The 16,222-nt window shown below is 35.1% G+C and overlaps 1 protein-coding gene across 4 annotated transcripts in view; it reads left to right on the top strand.

Annotated features, from left to right (window-relative positions):
• The first annotated feature begins 813 nt into the window (after positions 1-813).
• LOC106059155 (uncharacterized) overlaps positions 814-16,222 on the top strand; it is a 38,228-nt gene continuing 22,819 nt past the window's right edge. The window contains exon 1 of one of the 4 annotated variants that reach the window (XM_056033741.1): positions 814-873. The gene's annotated coding sequence lies outside the window, so the exon portion shown is untranslated. Of the gene's footprint in view, positions 956-4,887; positions 5,051-16,222 lie in introns of those variants that run through there. The other 3 variants (XM_056033740.1, XM_056033739.1, XM_056033738.1) reach the window with 3 other exon arrangements.

The following is a 16,222-nucleotide window of genomic DNA, read 5'->3' on the forward strand; positions in this document are numbered from 1 at the left end:
TCTCATACACAACAGCAGATGCAGGAAACGATAAGCGTCTTTGCGACTATACGGCTAGAATGGGTCTTACTATATACAGAGGGAAGAGCAAGGTGTTCACGATAAAGGCGTCCAACAACAATCTTCAATTACCTATCGGAACTGCCTGTGGTTAAGACACCTTGCTCTGATAATAAGATAATTGGTCCATAACATATTATGTTTGATAGGCCCTATTCAATGCCGCTTCGCACAAATTTTCCCTTGTCGAGTTTATGGTTGGAATATTGTTCTTTAATTTTATAATAACAAATCAATGTTTTTCTCAGTCAAGGCACGGGCACCATCAGTTGTTAACTCGCCACCTTATTCCATGCCAACACAACACCTGCAACACAGTTCTTCGTAGCATTGAATAAATACTGGCATGAGTTAGCGTCTTTGACTGAATGTTTAGACATATTTCCAGTTAGAATAATCATGAGTAGACATATTTCTTAACCTGTTCATTATAATAATCAGAAGTTTCAACATTTTTTTTTATAGATATTTAAAATTATTTGTTTTAAATATACAGACTTATGCATTTTTATAATTATAATCTGCGGGCACACCTAATATTCATTTCTGTAGGCATGAATGCAAGATCGACGGCTTGCCGGCTATAGCCGGCAAAATCAAAGTAAAAAACAGCTTGCCGGCAAACGCCAATCAGATTCCCGTCTCGGTATCGGATTTTTTTTCACTTGCAAAAACGTTTTGGTCTTGCAAACTAAAAATTAATAAGTCGAATTCTAAGAAAGACAGGAAGTTACATTTCTTAAGTTAAGGCGCATGCGCTAATTTCCACATTTTTTAAAATCAAAAACGTAAACAAAAGTTAGAGACAAATCCGTAAGTGGCGTAATCCGTAAGGCCATGGCCTAACAGTAAGACGACTTAGATTCTAGATCTAGATAATTTCTAGATCTAGTTAGTAAGTAGATTTAATTCTAATAAGTTTGATCTGCCGGCATAAGAACGTATCTTCTTTAAAAAAAAATTGAAACCAGGCCGACCAGGGTATAATAAGTCTACTAGATCTAAGTCTAAGTAAGTGAAACCAGACCTAGACCTAGTACCTAGACTTAGAACTTAAAGAGTCTAGATAGATCTAGACTAGTTCTAGACTTAGAGTGATTAAAAGAAGATACGTTCTTATGCCGGCAGATCAAACTTATTAGTTCATAACATCTACTCTAGCTAGACTCTATTAGATAAATATAAATTCTGCAGGAGTTCAAGGGGCAGCCATCTTTGTTACTATTTTGTTATTGTTTATGGTCCAAAGAAATACCAAGATAGTGTCTTAAAAATACCAATTTACATTACTTCTGTGTTTTCAAAGCAATGCTATTTTTTCGGTAATTCTGCAGGATTTCAAGGGGCAGCCATCTTTGTTAATATTTTGTTATTGTTTATGTTCCAAAGAAATCCCAAGCAAGATAGTGTCTTAAAAAAATACCAAGAATTAACATTACTTCTGTGTTTTCAAAGCAATGCTAGATATCTATTTTGTCTTATAATTTTGACTTGGTGTCAATACAATACGTTTCTTATTGTTCTGTCTTCTTTGTAATTGTTAAATATTGTCAATATCTAGATCTATTCTGAATTATTCTGATATAGAGAATCTAAATTTAACTAGGCCTACAATAAATATCAGCACAGTTTATTACCAAAAATTAATTGACCTTTATTGCCTTTAAGTTTAAGAACCTTGTCATATTAATATAGTAATTAGTCTAGTTCTAGCAGTTAGATTATGAGTCTAATTAATAGACTTATTAGGACTAGATGCTACCGGTATAGCTAGATCTAGCATATTATTTAGCTTCAAAAATAAAAACAAACAAAAACCCAAATCGGAGAGAAAAAAACAACACAAGATACAAGACTACAGTCTAAACAATAACAAAGATGGCTGCCCCTTGAACTCCTGCAGAATTACCAATATAATTACTAGATTCTACTGATCTAGACTTTTACACTTCTAGACTATCTTAGTATCTAGATTTTTCTAGTCAAATCTAGATCTATCTTATGATTCTTATCTAAAGTTCTAAAGTATTCTTTCTAAAGTTTATGTATCAAGTCTAGTAGAGATCTGGAAATTGCCATAATTAATTACATATTATATTAGATCTATCAGATGGATTCTATCTAGAATCTAGATCTAGTATTTCTACATTTTAAAATGATTTTAGAAGTTTGTTGAAAATGTGAATTACTGTATTACTTTTTATTTAAATAATACTATACTATACTACTTATAGTAACTTATACTATTACTTCAGTGAGTATTAGTACTACTAGTTTATTGTATTATAAGTGTAGGCCTATACTAGTAGTAGTATATGTATAGAGTATAGATCTAAATCTATGATTTATGATAGAAATATCATCTAGTTACTAGTATGATGGTGTATTCAGTATGAGTATTACTAATAATAGTAATAACTAATACTTGATCTAGTATTAGTATTACTAATAGTAATACTAGATCTAGCTAGAAGTAAGATGATAGTTCAATATCAATGACTATTCATTATTAGATCTACTTTGATCTAATGATCTAAATCTAGAGATACTAGTTAGAATAATTAGATCTAAAATGTAGTTAGAATCGTACATTTACAATCTACCTCTAGACTCTAGTCAAGTCTAGAGTCTAGTTTTTAGTCTAGTACCTGGGAAGAAGGCAGAAGCAGCATAGATAGATCATATCTAGATCTATAAAACTATAATCTATATCTAGAATTAGATCTAGTAAAGTCAGTCTAGAATCTAGATCTAATAAAAAAAAACTTATTTAAGGTTACAAAGACAGTTTGTGTGGAAAAATAAACTCAAAATCGTCCCCTGAAGTGGTCCACCTAGAGTATTCACCAGGATTCAAACACAGGACTTCCGGTTCCAAGTGTTTTGTTTACCCCTCAGCCACAGCATCTCCATATATTCATTTAGCGTACACGTATATTTTTAAAAATAAGAATAATAACCTTATCCATACATTCAAAATTAATAACATGTTACATGTAATAAAGGAAACCAAGAAAAGATTTATTCTTTTTACAGAATTAGGTAAATTGGCAACATAAAAAAAAAAAAATTCTTGACATACTTTAAGCGGTAATCCTGAATGTGAGCTTCAAAATTTACTTTTCGCTTGACTTTTCGCGACATTACTTCTTGTCACTGCCTGGCCAAAAACAAATCCAGATTTTTTTATCAAAAATAATTTTGGCATCATTAAGTGCTGCCAACTAGAAATGAGAAACACCCATTAACGTCCAGATGTAATAAATAATTCAGAACACAATAAAATATTTATACTTTCTTTAACGATTTATCTACTTTGCAGAGCCGACCTTAGGTCATTGCAACCTATGCGACCGCAGTGAGCCACGCACTGTCATATAACCCACTCTAATCCTAGGTGTAAATTATTAAAATAAAACCATTTTATAACTTATAATATATTTTCCGTGGCCTCCTGACTTACAAGAAGCTCCTGGAAGGTGACTTCTCACAATTTATGGAAAAAAGATACATGCGTGTGTATACCTACTGTGATAGTCCTGCCTTGTATTTGTTGATGGCTGTGACTTCGACAGATTACTCTGGATGCTTGGCAGAGGCGGCCTTAGCAGTGCGCGGGACCCTGGGCGATTGTCATGTGCGGGGCCTTAAGCCGTAAGTGTAGGCTACATGTATGTCTCGTCCGCCTCTAATGCTGTAGGTCTTATTTTTGTTACAAAACATAGTGCCTTACGTATGTACTGTACTATTGGCCATTTGACTACATTAGATATTGTACTTCATGAAAGATTTTGCCTTAAAGTTTAATCGACGTAACTAAGGATTAAGACATTTGTTCATGAACAATCAACAAACTACAAATTAATATTTCTGCTTAACACTCTGAAGGTTAAGATTATGGCCGCCGCAAGAAGAGCGCAAAAGGTCGATTGTTGATGCGAATAATGTGTGCTTAGACTCCTTGGGGCTTTCCCTTCAAGTTTACACCATTGTATTTGTATCCCTGGACACGACAATCGGCGATGTCCTGACCAACGTTCACCAGCGCAGCAAGAAGCGCCATGACAAACCCTTTCCTGTTAAGTTGTCAAAATCAGGATACGTCCAAAAAACTCAATATAAGGGACATCAGCTCTTTGTGGCTAACATCAGGTGTGCAGTCAAGAATGACGGAAAAATATTTTGCAAGTTTGATTTTATCAATAATGTTCCCTTTTACTTCTGATGCCATAATGTTCATAAGCTTGTTTTGAATCTTATGCCCGATGTAATGGCCGTGAGCCTCGGCGTTCTTAATTCTTTGAAGATGTACTTGCATGGTTGGGTCGACTTCGGCTATCACCGTTGTTCGTTTGTTTCTCTGTTCTCCCATTATATGCGGTGTTGTTTTCTTAAAGGTAGGACTACTGTACAATCGCTAAAATTTTTGTTAAGACTGCGCGCTACTGCAGTTTTACTTTTCTAATTTTTTCTTGCATCACGTTATTCGTTGTGCTACCATTTGACATTCTCAGAGCTAAATCCAACCAGAAAGTCACACACCTAACGGGATGTACAGAAACCTCGTGCTGCTGAAGTTTATGTCATGTTTAGAGCTTAAACAGAAATAGTATTTGGTATTATAAAGATGCCTGGAAAGATTTCCAAAAAAGGAAAAATTCTAGCCAGCTGTCAATTTGAGAAGATCTTTGAATGTTTGGTGCATTTTAAAATAGTTACTATAAGTGAAACCAGACAAACTGCTTTATGTGTAATCAGTGGTTGCTTCTCGTGTGCTTCTGATTTGTGTTTTAATTGTAATAAATTATTCATCTGTTCTTGAACCAGTTTCCGTGATGTACGTTGCAGTCTGTCCATCTTAGCATAAGTGGCCGCTCAAAAGCACACCAGCAGTCACATTCATTAATAATCAAAAACCAAATTGACCATGGTGAGGAACACTTCAGGGATGGCATCTTGATGAAGGCGAGACTATTGGTAGACAAACTAGGTAATGAATTAGTGCTGCCGAAAATTTGTAGTCGACATTTGTTTGGATTTTGGGATTATTAAAGAACACTGCTGTACAGTCCGTATCTTGATTCGTTAGTTTCTTCGTCAATGTCTCTCTTTTCGAGCAATACTAATGCTCAGTTCAACCTGTTTTGTTTACATCCTAAAACGATGCTAGAGCATGAAACAAGTATTTATCTTCTTATCTAATCCTAACCCATACAGACGTTACTTCAAAAAAAGAAGATGATTACGTCTTACGCGTCATGCATTTACAGTGAAATTAATATCGTATAGGTATGGGGGGGCGAGGGCACCAGTTCTTTTCTTTAATATGCGTGGGGAAAAAAATTTGAAGCTATGACTTTGAGCCATAGGTGGCAACTTGCATCCCCCTGCAAAAAATCCTGCCCATGAACACCCGAAATATCTTGTCTATGAAATATACAATGAAATATGTCTTGATGTGAAATGAAATCTACATGTTCTTAGCAGCTTGTTGCCCAGATACTTAACTACTATTAAAGACCAGCACATCAATTTCAACACATAACACTAGTCAATTACTTCATACAGACTTTTATAATTGCTTCTCACGTGACTTCTACTGTTACCTAATCACTTCTTTTTGCATCGCTACTTTACTAAAATTTTCTAACAACTCTCAGGTGGACCGACTACTAGCCTACTTAGTTACTAGACTTGGATTCCCTTGTACGTTTTTTTTTTACACGGCTACTACAGCTTGACTTTCTTGTTAAATGGCTAATAGCCTTGCCAATTCTTTTATCCGTGGTTCAATAGAAGCGGGTCACAATGTCATCCTTTCACGCTCTATATTGGCCAAAATCACCTAAATATTAGAAACTGCCACAGGATTACTATTTTACCAGTGTCTCAAATACAACAGAACAAAACATAATATTGATCTTATATTTAGATCTAGATTATATAGACTTAACCATTAAAAAAAAAAAGCAAATCAACACAAAAAAACAAGTTCAGCATACATTTGTGTTATTGCAACTTTATTAATATAATTGTTAGAAAAATTGTTCTAACACCCCTCCCCCCTCTGCATCAGACTTAAGTGACTGATTTTTTGCTTTGATTTTGTTTATTTTATTATTTTAGGTGATATTTTAATTCTTAACCATCACTTGCCCCAGCGCAGCCAAAGAGGTTTTGAGTATAAAACCCCTACCAGGGGGTTTTGCAGTTAAATTCCCCTCTTCTATAAAACAAAACCAAAAAAAAAAAAAAAGAATGCAAACGAAGATTCTCAAATTCCAAGAGCATAACTAAGGAAGATTTTGATTTTAAAACCCCCTCCGAAATTTACTATAAGAAAGTAAATATAATAAAGCAAATTACACACTGAAAATACTTTGAGCGTAGCAAAAGGGGTTTTGAGTTTAAACCCCCCTTCAGCGGGGTTTAAAGCTAAAAAACATCTCTTCAATATAAAAAAAAGCAAATTAGACACTCCAAATTCTATGAGCGTAACCAAAGGGTTTTTAAGTTTAAACCCCCCTCCAATGGGTATTGAAGCTAAAAAATACTTCTTCTATAAAAAAAAAAAAAGTAAATTACACACTCAAAATGCTATGAGCGTAGCCAAAGAGGATTTCGAGTTTAACCCCCCCTTCATCGAGATTTGATGGTAAAATTTACCTCTTTAATATAAAAAAAAAATGTAAATTACAAACTAAAATTCTTTGAGCTTAGTAAAGCCAAATAGGGGTTTTGAGTTTAAGCCCTCCTCCTTCAGTTGGCTTTTTTTTTTTTTTTTTTAGTTTAAAGCCACTCCAGATGGTTTTGAGTTTAAAATCCCCCTTTTCAATATTATTCTAAAGCAAACTACACTCACCAAATTCTATGAGCGTAGCTAAATGGGGTTTTGAATTTGTTAGTTTAAAACCCCACAACATATGATTTTGACCATAAAACTTCCATTTTCCCTACAGTTACCTAATTCCAAGAGCGTAGCCAAGAGAGGTTACAAAATTTCTACCAGCGGCTGGACTCCACTAATAAAGTGCAGTGGATAGTCATCTGCCGAAATTGAAAAAGACTAAAATGTGTCTCAACTAAGATGACTAAGACAGATTTAAGGAGTCAGTTATAGAGATCGGGTCTCAATCAAACAAATCCTATGCCGAACTGGGAGTCGACCGTTTGGTAAGGTTGTGACAGAGTGTCGCATAAGGTTTGCGGGACATGTATTCCGACAAAATGAATTACGCATAATAAGAGTTGCAATGACATGGAGGTTACGAGGAAATCGCAAACAGGAACATCCTAGTATAACTTCATGCCACACTTTCATAGACGTGGGAAGAGGCTTCAGTCATTGCCAGTGACAGTTTTTTGTGGAAACAGCTTGCCGCCCAATGAGCCGACTGGCGCGGGAGGATCTAAGTAAGAATAGCACATTATGTTTTGAAATAAAACTTTTTAATAGCAGAATAATGCACTGTAGATACCTCAGAATGTGCAATTTTTTAAGGCTTTCAATAACGGAAATAAAGCTTGGCGGCGCTCCCTCAGACCCCATTGCTGTCAAGTAAGAGTCTACAATTTTTCCACTAACTCAATGAAGAACGTATTCTAGGGTACAATAAATGTCTACCGAAAGAATGAAGAGTCAGAATGTAATTAAGATTAATTATACGCACACACGCAAACATATATATCCCTTCCCCCGAATAAAATCCTGGCTACGCCCATGGATCTAACTTAGAAATCTGTGTCTAGATCTAGAACTAGATATATAGAATCTTGATATAGAATCTACTGTATCTAGACTAGAACTCGTATGAATTTACACGTTTAATCCTAAAATTACAAGACCTAGGCCAATGTTATGATCATGAATAGTAGGCCTTTTGTTACCGGGTAAAGGTGTACTATGCTGTTCGTATCCGATTAATTTCTTAATGTGATACTATTGTTTACATAATAAATAAATCTGCACCCCTTAATTAAAATTTTGTTCAAATTATAGATACATTTATTATATATATATATATATATATATATATATATATATATATATATATATATATATATATATATATATATATATATATTATAAATATATCTAGAGTAGTTTATTTAATCCGGACATTACATGAATGCGGACACTTGCTGTTTTTGTGGTCATTAAATCTTTATTTTGATATTTAATATGAAACTAGCGTGCTGTATAATGTGCTTGTCCATTTTCCAATGATTCTGACCCAATTTCCTTCCCTTTAGCTGTTTTTTTTTTTTTATGTAAGAAAAACGAATCTCAAATGTGCAAGTCAGGTTGTTATTTTTTCCTATGTTACTCGGATGACTTTACTTCTTCCTAGGGTTAAGACTATATTTTTTGATAGGCTAAGTCTATACTTATGAGCCCGGCAATTTTTATTCTGTTTTTGGAGCTGTTTTATTTGATTCATAAGCCAAGTTGTTTGATTCCATACAAAAAAATAATAATAGGGTGTTTGAATTAAATTAAGATTTTTTTACCAAAATTTATTTCAAACAAATGATCGTATAATATATTTGTTTTTTTTATAGAGAATTAATGGGCAAATGTTTGGAGTGATCTTGGTACATTGAATGAAGTTAAATGCCTAGATCTAGACCTACTAGTATAGATAGATTTAGATTTATATAGAGAGAATATAGAGGATTCAGCTATTTAGGCGAGAATGGCTATCCTAACCTGTGCTATACTACAAAAGATCATCTGTATTAGAAATTTATTAAATTAATAAACAAAAAAACAGAAACATTCAACACACATCTAATCATGCAAACATAAAATTAATCTAAAAGTCTGTGTATCCCAATGAACTAATTTTGGTAGAATAAGTGTGTTCATATTTTTATTTGTTTGTGTTCGTATTTATGCTTAATTTGAAAACATCTTAATGATTTCATGTGAGGGGCTATGTCTGGGGTTCTTAAAATTCAGTTAATGTTTATATAGAATTAAAATCTGAGTTTATTGGTGCCTAAATATAGAGACTGTCTGAAATAAATTATGGTATCCGGAATCAAATAATGTGGGTCAAATTTGTCTGAATTAAATGAAAACACTTGGCCTCTTGATCTTAAATATAATAACAAATATAGGTTAGGGGTACAAATATAAGTAGTCATCCTTATACTCCTTAAACTAAAAAAGATTTTGATACTTCATTTTCTTTTCTATGTCGAACCATTGTCAAATAATGCGCTGTCAAAGTCAAATTTTGAAATTTTGGCCCATAGGTGTCCGAATAGCATAAACTACTCTAGATCTGGGCTCTATTTAGTCATATTTAGACTGCGAAGTGTAGGCCCTTAAAATGAGGTTATGTCAAAACTGCGCGCTATAAAAGTAGTTCATTATTTTTGAAACTTAAAACTAAAACGAAGTTCGTATCAAAATTCTTTTTTAAAATCAACATTTGAATCAATATTCTATTCAATGAGTTAGTTAATAAATGGAAAATGTATTTTATAATGATCCATTGACTCTTGTACCATTGTGACCTTAGATTCAAATTTTTTAGTACCAATGCGCGAATCTATGAATGAAGCTTGATTTATTAATGAAGAAGTCCATGACCTTTAGAGATATAGTTACCTCCCTTGAAGTTTTTCATTGAAAAGTGGTGTAATTTTTGAAAAATCTGCTTGCATATATAATTTTAAAAAGTAGATGATTCACTTTTGGAAAAGAAAAAAGTAGCCATTGCATCAGAACTTTGAATGATATTAAATACCACGATGTCCGATTTTCATATTCTCTTCTAGTTTCTGAGATCTAAACGGGACAGATGGACGGACAGGCCACACAAAACTAATAGCGTCTTTTCCCCTTTCGGGGGCTGCTAAAAAAGACTAGAAGGTGATTCTAGCTAGGGCTAGACTTCTAGCATTACTACATTAGTCACTGATTAGTGACTATTTACTAACTCTAGGGACTCAGACTATAGTCTAAGTCTAGGACTAGATCTAACTTCAAGATCTTGAACTAAATCGAGAATCTTGAGTATTCTAGAGTCTATATAATTTGGATTTAGGTCTAGGCCAGGGGTCGGCAACCTGCGGCTCTCCAGCCACATTCGGCTCTTTGGGTGTTAAGCTGCGGCTCTTTAGTTAAAATATTATTTATTTTATCGAAAAAAAAAAACATTTAAAAATCGTTCTATCTCTCAGCCACTTGCACTCGCTTTTCAGCTCACCCCTTCCCCATGTCTTGAAATGTAACATATTTGCAGGTGGAAGATATTCAACTTTCTTCTGCCTTATCACTTGATATAGGCCTATATGAGTCTTGCGATATAAAACACAATATATTCGATATAAATAAAATCGTTTCAATAGCAACTGATGAAGCTAGAAATATTACAGGAAAAAATAAAGGGGCAAATACGATTCTATGGCGCAAAATAAGCCACGAAATTCTTACGTTTAACTGCATAATACACCAAGAAGCGCTTTGATTCTAAAAAAGTTTCGGCCGAAATAGTTGATTTTTAACAGCATCTTGTCAAAAGCACCCTACCATCGTCAGTTTAAAGAATTCTTAACAAAATGGAGACTCAGTATTCCGAGCTCCTTCTTTATAATAAAGTGCAATGGCTTTCCAAAGGTTTTGGAAACGTTTTGCTTTTAATACATTAAATACATTCCTAAATGATAAAGACTGCAGAGCTAGACAGGAGGATCCTAGCAATGGAATTGAGATGCTACAGAAGAATCCTAGGCATCACTTTCAAAGACCGCATCACAAATCTAGAGAAAGGGTTACTGCAGCGATCGGACTTCATGATGACCTGCTAAACAAGGCAAAAGACAGAGAGGAATGGAGAAAGACGTAAACAAATCTTGCTTGGTGCCCCAACGGTCCAACAGACTAAGGAATAGGTAAAGGTAAAAAAAAATGATAAAGGCATTAATCACCCTGAATTAGAGAATGACAAATGGTTGCAAGCATTTTACTTTCTAGTGTATATCATGGGCGTAGCCTGGATTTTGTTTCGGCCCCCCCCCCCCGCGAATTTTTTTATATGTATTTATGTGTGTGTGTGTGTACATAATCTTTATTACATTATGACCCTTCATTCTTTCGGAAGACGTTTATTGTGCCCTAGAATAGCTTCTTCTATGAGTTAGTGGAAAAATTGTAGATTCCCTGGCATTATTAGCAATGGCGTATGGGGGAGCGCTAGGAGCTCCCCCAGCGCGCCGCCAAGCACTAATTCTAATATTGAAAGCCAACAAAATGCATATTCTGAGGTATCTACAGTGCATTTTCCTCCTATTAAGAAGTTCTATTTCAAAAACCTAATTTGCTATTCTTACTGACTTAGATCCTCCCGCGCCGTTGGGCGCATTTGCCGTCAAGCTGTTTCCATAAAATTGTAGACTCCCCGACATTACTAGCAAGGGGGTCTTGTGGAGCGCTAGGAGCTCCCCCAGCGCGGGGCGAACCCCCTCCGCCAAGCACTATTTCTGGTATTGAAAGCCAACAAAATGCATATTCTGAGGTATCTACACTGCATTTTCCTGCTATTAAAATTTTTTATTTCAAAAACCTAATGTGCTATTCTTACTGACTTAGATCCTCCCGCGCCGTTCGACGCATTTGCCATCAAGCTGTTTCCATAAAATTGTAGACTCCCCGACATTACTAGCAAGGGGGTCTTGTGGAGCGCTAGGAGCTCCCCAAGCGGGGCGAAGCCCCTCCGCCAAGCACTATTTCTGGTATTGAAAGCCAACAAAATGCATATTCTGACGTATCTACACTGCATTTTCCTGCTATTAAAGTTTTTTATTTCAAAAACCTAATGTGCTATTCTTACTGACTTAGATCCTCCCGCGCCGTTCGGCGCATTTGACGTCAAGCTGTTTCCATAACAATCTGTCACTGCTATCGTCTGAAGCCTCTTCCCACCTGCCATGAGGACCTCCATGAATGAGTGGCGTCAAGTTGTACTAGGATATCATTGCAACTCTTCTTATGCGTAATTCATTTTGTCGGAGAACATGTCCCGCAAACCTCATGCATCGCTCTCTCACAATCTTACTAACGGGTCGACTCCCAGTTCGGCATAGGATTTCCTTGATTTAGACCCGATCTCTATAACTGACTCCTAAAATCTGTCTTAGGCATCTTTGTTGAGCCACATTTAGTGTTTTTCAATTTCGGCAGATGACTATTCAATGCAGTTTATTAATGGAGCCCTGCCACTGGTAAAAATGTGTAACCTCTCTTGAATACGCTCTTGGAATTAAGTGACTAGTTTGCTTTAGATTTTATATCGAAAAGAGAAGTTTTATCGTCAAAATCATCTGTTGGGGTTTTCCACCTAAAATTCTCTGTAGGGGGATTTAAACTCAAAGCCATCTGTAGAAGAGGGGTTTTAAACTTAAAAAAAAAGCCATCTGTAGAAGAGGGGTTTAAACTCAAAACCCCCGATTGGATTGGCTACGCTCAAATAATTTTAGTGTGTAATTTGCTTTTTTTATATTGAAGAGGTATTTTTAGCATCAAACCCCTCTGAATGGGGGTTTAAACTCAAAACACCTTTTGGCAACGCTCATAGCATTTTGAGTGCGTAATTTGCTTTTTTTCTTACACTGAAGATGTATTTTTTAGCCTCAAACCCCGCTGGCGGGGGGTTTAAACTCAAAACCCCTTTGGCTACTCTCATAGATTTTAGAGTGAGTAATTTGCTTTTATTTATATTAAAGAGGTACTTTTTAGCTTCAAACTCCACTTGAGGGGAGTTTAAACTTAAAACCCCTTTGACTACACTCATAACATTTTGAGTGTATTATCGTCAAAATCATCTGTTGGGGTTTTCCACCTAAAATTCTCTGTAGGGGGATTTAAACTCAAAGCCATCTGTAGAAGAGGGGTTTTAAACTTTAAAAAAAAGCCATCTGTAGAAGAGGGGTTTAAACTCAAAACCCCCGATTGGATTGGCTACGCTCAAATAATTTTAGTGTGTAATTTGCTTTTTTTATATTGAAGAGGTATTTTTAGCATCAAACCCCTCTGAATGGGGGTTTAAACTCAAAACACCTTTTGGCAACGCTCATAGCATTTTGAGTGCGTAATTTGCTTTTTTTCTTACACTGAAGATGTATTTTTTAGCCTCAAACCCCGCTGGCGGGGGGTTTAAACTCAAAACCCCTTTGGCTACTCTCATAGATTTTAGAGTGAGTAATTTGCTTTTATTTATATTAAAGAGGTACTTTTTAGCTTCAAACTCCACTTGAGGGGAGTTTAAACTTAAAACCCCTTTGACTACACTCATAACATTTTGAGTGTATTATCGTCAAAATCATCTGTTGGGGTTTTCCACCTAAAATTCTCTGTAGGGGGATTTAAACTCAAAGCCATCTGTAGAAGAGGGGTTTTAAACTTTAAAAAAAAGCCATCTGTAGAAGAGGGGTTTAAACTCAAAACCCCCGATTGGATTGGCTACGCTCAAATAATTTTAGTGTGTAATTTGCTTTTTTTATATTGAAGAGGTATTTTTAGCATCAAACCCCTCTGAATGGGGGTTTAAACTCAAAACACCTTTTGGCAACGCTCATAGCATTTTGAGTGCGTAATTTGCTTTTTTTCTTACACTGAAGATGTATTTTTTAGCCTCAAACCCCGCTGGCGGGGGGTTTAAACTCAAAACCCCTTTGGCTACTCTCATAGATTTTAGAGTGAGTAATTTGCTTTTATTTATATTAAAGAGGTACTTTTTAGCTTCAAACTCCACTTGAGGGGAGTTTAAACTTAAAACCCCTTTGACTACACTCATAACATTTTGAGTGTATTATCGTCAAAATCATCTGTTGGGGTTTTCCACCTAAAATTCTCTGTAGGGGGATTTAAACTCAAAGCCATCTGTAGAAGAGGGGTTTTAAACTTTAAAAAAAAGCCATCTGTAGAAGAGGGGTTTAAACTCAAAACCCCCGATTGGATTGGCTACGCTCAAATAATTTTAGTGTGTAATTTGCTTTTTTTATATTGAAGAGGTATTTTTAGCATCAAACCCCTCTGAATGGGGGTTTAAACTCAAAACACCTTTTGGCAACGCTCATAGCATTTTGAGTGCGTAATTTGCTTTTTTTCTTACACTGAAGATGTATTTTTTAGCCTCAAACCCCGCTGGCGGGGGGTTTAAACTCAAAACCCCTTTGGCTACTCTCATAGATTTTAGAGTGAGTAATTTGCTTTTATTTATATTAAAGAGGTACTTTTTAGCTTCAAACTCCACTTGAGGGGAGTTTAAACTCAAAACCCCTTTGACTACACTCATAACATTTTGAGTGTATAATTTGCTTTGTTTTTTTTTATTATTAAAGAGGTAATTTTTACCTTCAAACTCCGCTGACGTGGGATTTAAACTCAAAACTGAGTCAAAACCTATTTAGCTACGCTCATAACATTTTGAGTGCGTAACTAGTTTTTTTTTCTGTTGAAGAGGGGGTTAATCGTAAATTTTAGAGGGGGTTTTAAAATCAAAATCTTCCTTAACTGTGCTCTTGGAATTAGGGGATTTTCTTTTGCATTTTTTTTTGTTTTGTTTTATAGAAGAGGGGGAGTTAACTGCAAAAAAAACAGGTAGGGGGTTTAAAACTCAAAACCCCTGGTAGGGGGCTTTAAACTCAAAACCCCTGGTAGGGGTTTTTAAACTCGAACCCCTCTGGTAGGGGTTTCAAACTCGAACCCCCTGGTAGGGTTTTTAAAACTTGAACCCCCCTGGTAGGGGTTTTAAACTCAAAACCCCTTTGGTTGTGCTGGGGCAAGTGATGGTTTAGTATTAAAATCTCACTTAAAATAAACAAAATCAAAGCTAAAAATCAGTCACTAAATTCCGATCCTTGGGAGGGGGGGAACCCCCCCCCCCCCCCTGGCTATGTCCATGGTGTATATAACAGTGAAATTAAATAAGCTGAGTCTAAAACTGGAAGGAAAGGGATACCTAGTCTATGTTTTGGTAGAAGGATTAGTTTGTTTTGAAGAAAAAAAAATCTCTTGCAGAAATTATTCAGAGCGGCCAGTTACTTTATTTTCAATTTGTAAAGCAATATTGCGATAAAACCAGTACAACTGTTGACACGAGTTAATTCAGCACAGTTAAAAAGAAAAATTAAAGATGAATTTATTGACAGATTTGAGCAATTAGAAACAAACAAAAGGATAGTAGCATTTATAAAAAAAATCTTCTCAACACTAATAGTAACGAATTCCACATTGGTCCATTAGGAATTGCTACTGAATCTCTAGACATGCAATAGATCGATTTAAAAAGTAAAGCTTTGTGGAGTGAAAAATTTACAGAGTTGAAAATCAGTTTGGAAGAGTTGAAGGTCCAGAAATGTATGTAACGCAACTAAAGTGGACAGCTTTAAAAGAAATGCTGCGAAATTAGGCACTTATAATCGACGCATGGAATAATCTTCCAGATTGCTACAGTCATGTGAAAAAGTTGGCATTTGGAAGACTGACTATCGTCGCATCGGCATATTCGTGCGAGCAAGTGTTCTCTTGGATGAATATAATTAAAAGTAAAATAAGAAGCCAACAAACAAATGAAAATTTAGAGTCGGGTTTGAAACTAAAAACAAGTTATTTATCCAAACTTTCTAAAACCATGCAAATAACCACAGTTACCACTGAATTCGTTTGCTCAATTTTTTGTAATTGAAGTACAAGTTAGTGTAGTATGTAAATGTTTAATTGTTTAAATTGTGTACTTAAATAATAAGTAATCTAATAATACGATATATAAGGCCTATATATAATCTAATTTGTTGTGTAAAACACTATTTATATAAAGATAAATTATTTTTTTTTTTTAAATCTAAAAACTTTATTAGTCCGAGTACTATTTATTGTTTTGAAGATAAAAAATCGTGTGGCTTTTTAAGAACGTTGAAATTTTGTAAATTTGTCATTTTCGGCTCGTCTACTCAAAAGGTTGCCGACCCCTGGTCTAGGCTAGACCTAGTTAACTATATATATAGTAGCTCTAGTGTCTAGTCCTAGAAATAGCTGTAAATAATGGATCTATTCTGTTACTATTATCTTGGATCTATTATACTACAATCAAAGAATATAGATATCTAGGACACAGGTTTTTCTATATCTAAACTATCATTAAAAAATGCA

This window comes from Biomphalaria glabrata, chromosome 6 (genome assembly GCF_947242115.1).
Source record: "Biomphalaria glabrata chromosome 6, xgBioGlab47.1, whole genome shotgun sequence".
In the NCBI taxonomy this organism is placed as follows: Eukaryota; Metazoa; Mollusca; class Gastropoda; family Planorbidae; genus Biomphalaria; species Biomphalaria glabrata.